Genomic DNA, 7,271 nt, shown 5'->3' with positions numbered 1-7,271 from the left:
CTGAGAGTGGGGGCTTACTGCCTGATGGTTTTAAACGGATTTGCTTATACAGATAGAATCACACTTGTCTAAGAGCGTCCAGCGGCCGGCTGCGGCTGCAACAGCGCCACGTACCGGCATCGCTGGGTTCGAGATATGTTGATGCAAGCGCCAAAAGCCTGCACGCAGCATGTTCACTTCGGCCTATCTGCGATGTCAGCCTGTAAATTTCATCATAAGAGATAGTTAGTTATGTGACTTTCTTTTTCTTGCCCTTTTAGTTTTTTGCTTGCTGTCGGTTGTGGAACGACCGCTGCCCGTGATAAGCGAGGATGTGCACCGTAATGCATGCACTGGCTCTGAGAACTACACATGATTCAAGGTAAAAGATGGCAGTGATTCATCGGCGTCTCGGTGAATGGTGACGTCAATGCCATCGGCAGATGAAGTGATAGATGCAAACGACGACTGACGCGAAGTAAAACGCATTTTTTTTGCGATGGTTCGACGGCTAACGAAAAAAGAGTGGCTAGCGATCGCAATAATGGGCGTAAAATGACCCTAAGACCATTTGTGATGTGACAGGATGGCCAATGGGAACTTTGAGCAGAGTCTTAAAGGCGTGCCGTGACACAGATCGCATCGAAGACGGAGCCCGTGGTCGCCCTGAAAGGGTCACGTCGTCTGAGAAGACCTACCGATTGCCGCATCAGCAGCAGACCACTTTCTAAGTGCGAATGAGATCAGGGATGAGCAACGTATTCTATACGTTGCGTTTAGCGTCTTCTCAAGTTGCTGTGCTTTTTCAAAAATGAATAGCTTAAACGCTGCCAGTCTTTCGGCTTCAAAACATACGAATCTATTAGGGGAATCGTGTTTCATTTTTTGCTCTTTTATCAACTGCAGTTGCGGCTGCATGCAACAAAGCAGGCAGCCAATAAGCGCAGATTCCGCCCACCTTCGTTCGTGCAAAACCTATAGCCGATGACAGAAATGGCCGCGAGCAGTCCATGACGCTTGCAGGCTTTTGGCGCTTGCATCCAACATATCTCGAACCCAGCGACTGCCGGTAGCGGCGCTTTTGCAGTCCGCAGCCGGCCGCTCGACTGCTCTAGACAAGTGTGATTCAATCTGTACATGACATTCACAAGTATATCCGGGTTTTACGTACCAGAACCACGATATGATTATGAGGGACGCCATAGTGGAGGCCTCCGAAAATTTCGACCAATGAGGTTCCTAACATGCATTGAGATAGCACAGTACACGGGCTTCTAGCATATCGCCTGCCATCGAAATGTTACCGCTCGGCCGGATCGAACCCGCGACCTTCGGCATAGCAGCCGATCACCGCAAACCGCTACACCACCGCGGCGACTACACATGACAATAAACCCTACAACAAAGACAAAAGAAAAAAAATGGCGAAGCTTGCACTAAGTCGCGCAAGGCTTGAAAACAGCGAAACTGAATGGTTCTGATGTCTAATCTGGTTGTTTCTAGGTTGTTGCTAGGGTTAGCTAGGTTAGTCACGACACGGATGTCCAAACTCCAAGACCGAACGTTCGCACTTCTCATAGATCTACGGGCATATCGTCGGTGGCGTAGGCTTCCATCGCTTCGGGTTCTTCTCGCAGCGCCGTTGCTTTTCCCGTTCCCTAGTATGGCAGCTTCGCATTAGTCGTGCCACGTCTTCCTATCTTTTTATGTCTTTATTCTCATTATTTCTCTCTATTTTTCTCTCCCTCTTTCTTTCTATATTTCTCTCTCTCTCAATAACCAGTGTGAGTTGTGGGATTTTCTCCTCCTCGCCCTCCGCCTCACCATCACATTTCTTCTCCTCACGCTCACTCCCCTTTCCCACCCCCTTGCTACACTATACAATACAAGGCTATGCTATGCTCTGCTAGCGTGCCTGGATAGCCGAGTGGTAGGACGCTCGCCATCGGATCGAGGGTACGCTGGTGCGAATCCCGCCTCGTGAAGAATTTTTATCGGCAAGAATATTTCTCTTTCTTTATATCTTTCTCTCCGTCTCTCTGTTTGTTTGTCCCTTCCTTTCCCTCTCTCTCTCTCTCTGTACTCGTTCTCAGGGTTATTACAGGCCACGCCGTAGCGGCGAGTAGTGGGATCTGCCCAAATTCTGCTGGCACATACCCGTTATGATGATGATTAATGTTCTGATAGGCCGCACATTACGGCTCGCTTAACAGCTTCGCTGTTAATATCGGGCCAACAACATCACAAAATACCCAACCGTTCCGTTTACCATGCAGGCAAGGCGCTTGTGGCGTTTAGGAACCAAGAAGGAGAGGCAACGGATTTTCGACGCCTACTGCCCGCCATTTGGGCGCTCATCTCGGAAGGTCTTGGGCCGCGTAGTAGACAACTGCATCGAGTGCCCCTTCCACGGGTGGAGGTTCCACGCTGACACTGGAGCGTGCACCTTCGTTCCCTTACGCAGCAAAAGGTGAGTAATAATAAACTAGATATGCGCTCAGTACCCGAAGGGTTTTAATATGCGAAGCATTCCTTAGGAACCTTTGGAACATTGAGCGTATTATCTATCTATCGATCTATCTATCTATCTATATATCTATCTACTATCTATCTATCTATCTATATATCTATCTATCTATCTATCTACTACTTATCTATCATCTATCTATCATTCTACTATCTATCGATCTACTATCTAGCCAGCCGCCTACGTCTATGGGCGGGTAAGAGGACTTGCTCTCGAGTATGACTGTCTGGTTATGACATGATTAACGTACAAATCCTGTTGAGTTACGTCGTCAAACCTTTTTCTCCAGACACGTGTGGCACATAGCTGATTTACCACGGGAGGCCGCGGTATACGTGTATGAACCACAGGTGATTTATAGTGTTTAGAGCTTACAACAGAACGGCGGACAACATACATTGGTTATAAAACCGACACCTGCAGCGTTGACGTGGCGAATGAAATAAAAATCACGATTCCAGCAGGAACCGAACCCAAGGCATTCTGCTGGCAGTCAGTTAATTCTACCACAGCGCCACGCCAGGTCTGGAAACTGCGTTGTAAAACATCCTATGCAAGCGTAATGTCGGTGCAGCGGTCAATTGTGGTTTGTGGTGCTTGCTATCTAATTTTATAACAAAGCAATCAGGGCTACCTATGTACTCCTACGATGCAGGAGTCATGCCGAATTAATACGCTAACGAACGGTAAGCTACGATATAATGATATTCACATCATCACGCCATGCAGTGCACTTCGTTTCGATAATACTGACGTATGTACTCTAACGTGAGTGCTAACGTTACGTCAGATCATAAGTTGCCCCTTAAATGCCAGTGTTGTCGACGTGCCCTGTAAGCCCACGATGTGCACACAACTACTACACTCGCAAAAACACGTCGATCCACCTTGTAACGCTTGACTCAAAGCAAAGAAATGCAGCATAGGACTACTCCCAGGCTGCATCGCATGAAACCGATTCCCACAAGGTGTGGGATCTGCCGAATTTTTCTTTGATGTTACTTATTTCATAGCAGCATATTAGTGGAAAGTGATGCACTCTGTCGAAGGTTTTTGGAATCTGAGAAGCTCCTGTTGCTAATAGTCACAACATGGAAGCACTGTTTTCGATTGGCGGTCGCCGAGTGGCTGCACCGTTAAGTCGCCGATTGCAGTTTATGTATTTTACATTTAGCGTTTGCTCATTACAGAGGTGTCCTGAGTGGTGGGCATAAAAACGCCTATCAACGAGAGGATACTTTTTCTTCAAAATAAAAAAAAAAAAGAACTCGCTAACATTAACCTACGTCGGAGCTCATTGACGCATGTTATTCCACTTGTTGAATCCAACCTTGACAGGAAAATCAAGCAATGAATGAAGAGGCACCGGCATCAGTGTGTGCCATTACTGGCATTTCTTGTGCCATGCTCAGATATATTTTAAGCTGTAGTAGTACACATGCACAGTCTCAGCAGCTGGTGAGGGGGACAAAGGCTTGGGGTTTAGTAGCGAGAACTCTTATGTGACTTCGGTCACTTCGCAAAGAACTCTGTAAGGCCCAACGTAGCGCGGCAGCAGTTTTTCACTCAGGCCAACTCGACGCGAAGGCAGCCAAAGCACGACCAGGGAGCCAGAGTCGAAACTAACGTCCCGGTGGTGGCTGTCGTACAGGCGCTTTTGGTCGACCTGAGACGCCAGGAGTCGACCACGGGAAACGCGACGTGCGAACGATGGCGTCGTGAGCGTAGAATGTGGTTGAGTTTGCCTCTGAAGGAAGTAGTGAGTCGAGAGGCAAGAGCGCCTCGCGGCCATACAGCAGATAAAACGGAGAATAACCAGTAACGTCGTGACGCGACGAATTATACGCAAACGTCACGAACGGTAAGGTGCACTCCCAATCTCGGTGATCCTCAGATACGTACATGGATAACATGTCCGTGAGTGTACGGTTCAAGCGCTCAGTAAGTCCGTTTGTCTGAGGATGGTAAGTGGTGCTGAACTTGTGGGACGTTGCACAAGAGCGGAGAAGGTCGTCAACAACTTTCGAAAGGAAACAGCGACCTCGATCAGTCAGCAGCTGAAGAGGAGCCCCATGGTGTAAGATGACTCGATGGAGGAGAAAGTCAGTGACATCGGTTGCACAGTTGGTAGGGAGGGCTCGCGTGATGGCATAACGTGTGGCATAATCAGTCGCTACGGCCACCCACTTGTTACCCGCGGACGGCGTCGGGAAAGGGCCAAGGAGGTTCAGGCCGACACGGAAGAATGGTTCGCTGGGGACAGCTATAGGCTGTGTACCCAGCGGGTGGGAGAGGAGGCTTTTTGTGGCGTTGGCAGAGCTCGCAGGAAGCGACGTAGCGCCGAACAGAGCGGTAAAGGCCAGGCCAGAAGAAACGTCGGCGCACGCGATCGTAAATTCTGTAAATACCCAAATGTCCAGCGGTGGGAGAATCATGCAATTGCGAGAGAATAGGTGGTCGCAGATGCTGAGGAACAACAAGAAGCAGTTCAGCGCCGTGTGGTGTCATATTGCGTCGATATAAGGTACCGTCGTGCAGAACAAACACACGGAGGGGACCGTCCCGCTGTTCTGAGGTGAGGTGTTGTACAAGAGATCGCAAATATGGGTCACGACGCTGCTCGTCGGTGACGTGTAGGAAGTCGCTGAGAGACAAAACACAGGCATTCGAATCGGTTTCGTTGGTGTCAGGTGGGTCGATGGGTTGACGGGAGAGGCAGTCGGCGTCCTTGTGCAGCCGTCCAGATTTGTACCACACAGAAAATGTTCATTCTTGGAGGCGTAGAGCGCAGCGACCGATGCGCCCCGTAGGGTCTTTGAGTGAGAGCCAACATAAGGCATGGTGGTCTGTTACCCCGGTGAAATGTCGTCCGAACAAGTATGGGCGAAACTTGCCAATGGCCCAAACAAGGGCGAGGCATTCACGTTCTATGATCGGGTAATTGCGCTCTGAGGGCGATAGAAGGTGGCTAGCATAAGTGATTACACGACTCATCTCCCGCTGTCGTTGGGACAAAATAGCGCCAATGTCATGGCCACTTGCATCCGTACGAACTTCAGTGTAAGCAGGCAGATCAAAATGACCCAGAACGGGGGGATATACAAGGCGACTCGTAAGCGTTGAAAATGCCTGAGCTTGCTCTGGTGCCCAACTGAATGGGATGTCCTTTTTGAGAATATTGGTGAGAGGACGAGCGATTTCAGCGAAGTTCTCAATAAATCATCTGAAGTAGGAACACAGGCCCAGGAAACTTCGGACATCAGCAGAGGCACGAGGAGGTGGAAACTCGCGGACTGCGTGCACTTTGTCAGGATCATGCTGTATGCCAGTAGCCTTCACAAGGTGACCGAGGACTCGTAATTGACGACGGCCGAAATGACATTTCGCAGAACTGAGCTGCAGGCCTGCTCGTCGGAAGAGGTCAGGGATGGCCGAGAGCCGGTGGAGATGGCTGTCAAACGCCGGTGAAAAAACAATAGCGTCATCAAGGTAACATAGGCATGAGGACCATTTAAAACCACGTAGAAGAGAGTCCATCATGCAGTCAAAGGTGACTGGGGCATTACATAGTCCAAAAGGCATCACTTTGCATTGGTAGAGACCATCTGGGGTGACGAAAGCCGTTTTCTCGCGATCTCTGTCATCGACTGCGATTGGCCAGTAGCCAGAACGTAAATCGATCGAAGAGAAATAACTGGCACCATGTAAGCAGTCCAGTGCATCATCATTACGTGGAAACGGGTAAACGTCCTTTTTTGTGATCTTGTTCAGATTACGATAATCTATGCAGAACCTCCAAGTATTGTCCTTGTTTTTTACTAAAACGACAGGGGATGCCCACGGACTAGAGGGGGGCTTGATAATGTCCTTAGAGACCATTTACTCGACGCCTGTTTGTATGACGTGACGTTCTGCTGCCGACACACGATAGGGACGCCTATGGATGGGCGGAGCGTCACCAGTGCGGATCGAATGGCTGACGATGTCGGTTCGACCCAGCGGGCGATTGTCGAAATGAAATACGTCTTCGTAGGAAATCAAAACACGGCGGAGGGCGTCAGCGTAAGAAGGTCGTAGATCAGGAGCTATCATTTTGGCGAATTTATCGTTAGATGACATCGTCGGAGCCGAAGGTTGAGCAAATTCAGATGGTTGTTGATAGCTGAGAGCAGACACTCCAGACTCTTCCAAAGGGGACAACTGAGCGAGAGGCACACTCTCAGAAAAAGCTTGTGGACACGAGCCAAAGTTCAGGAGAGGAAGCCACGCACGGTTGTTGGTGAACGTAATAATGGAGCAAGGGAGAGCTATTTGGCGCTCTAGCAGGACGTCGTAAAGCACCACCACAAAGTGGTGAGCTAGGCGACATGAGTACATAAGTCGCAGCATCAGGTTGCAGCCGAACAAATTCACGGTACAGCGAAGTTGGGGCTGGATACCTGCGATGGTGTCGGCACAGCACTGGGTAGCTGAAGCCTCAGAATACCGGTTGAGCAGTCAATAAGCGTAGAGTGAACAGTAAAAAAGTCCATTCCGAGAATCACCTCGTGAAGGCACTCCTCAATTACAGGGAACAGCACTAACGTTGAGCGGTCGGCGATGGTAATACGGGCTGTACACATTCCCATTACGGCTGTTGTGCTGCCGTTGGCTACTCGTAGGGCAGGTGACTCAGCGGGCGTGAGCACTTTTCGAAGACGGCTACGAAGGTCGGAGCGCATGACCGACACTTGAGCTCCAGTGTCGATGAGGGCTTTAACTGGCA

This window comes from Rhipicephalus sanguineus, chromosome 1 (genome assembly GCF_013339695.2).
Source record: "Rhipicephalus sanguineus isolate Rsan-2018 chromosome 1, BIME_Rsan_1.4, whole genome shotgun sequence".
Lineage (NCBI taxonomy): Eukaryota > Metazoa > Arthropoda > Arachnida > Ixodida > Ixodidae > Rhipicephalus > Rhipicephalus sanguineus.
Note: the sequence above shows the minus strand (reverse complement) of the source record.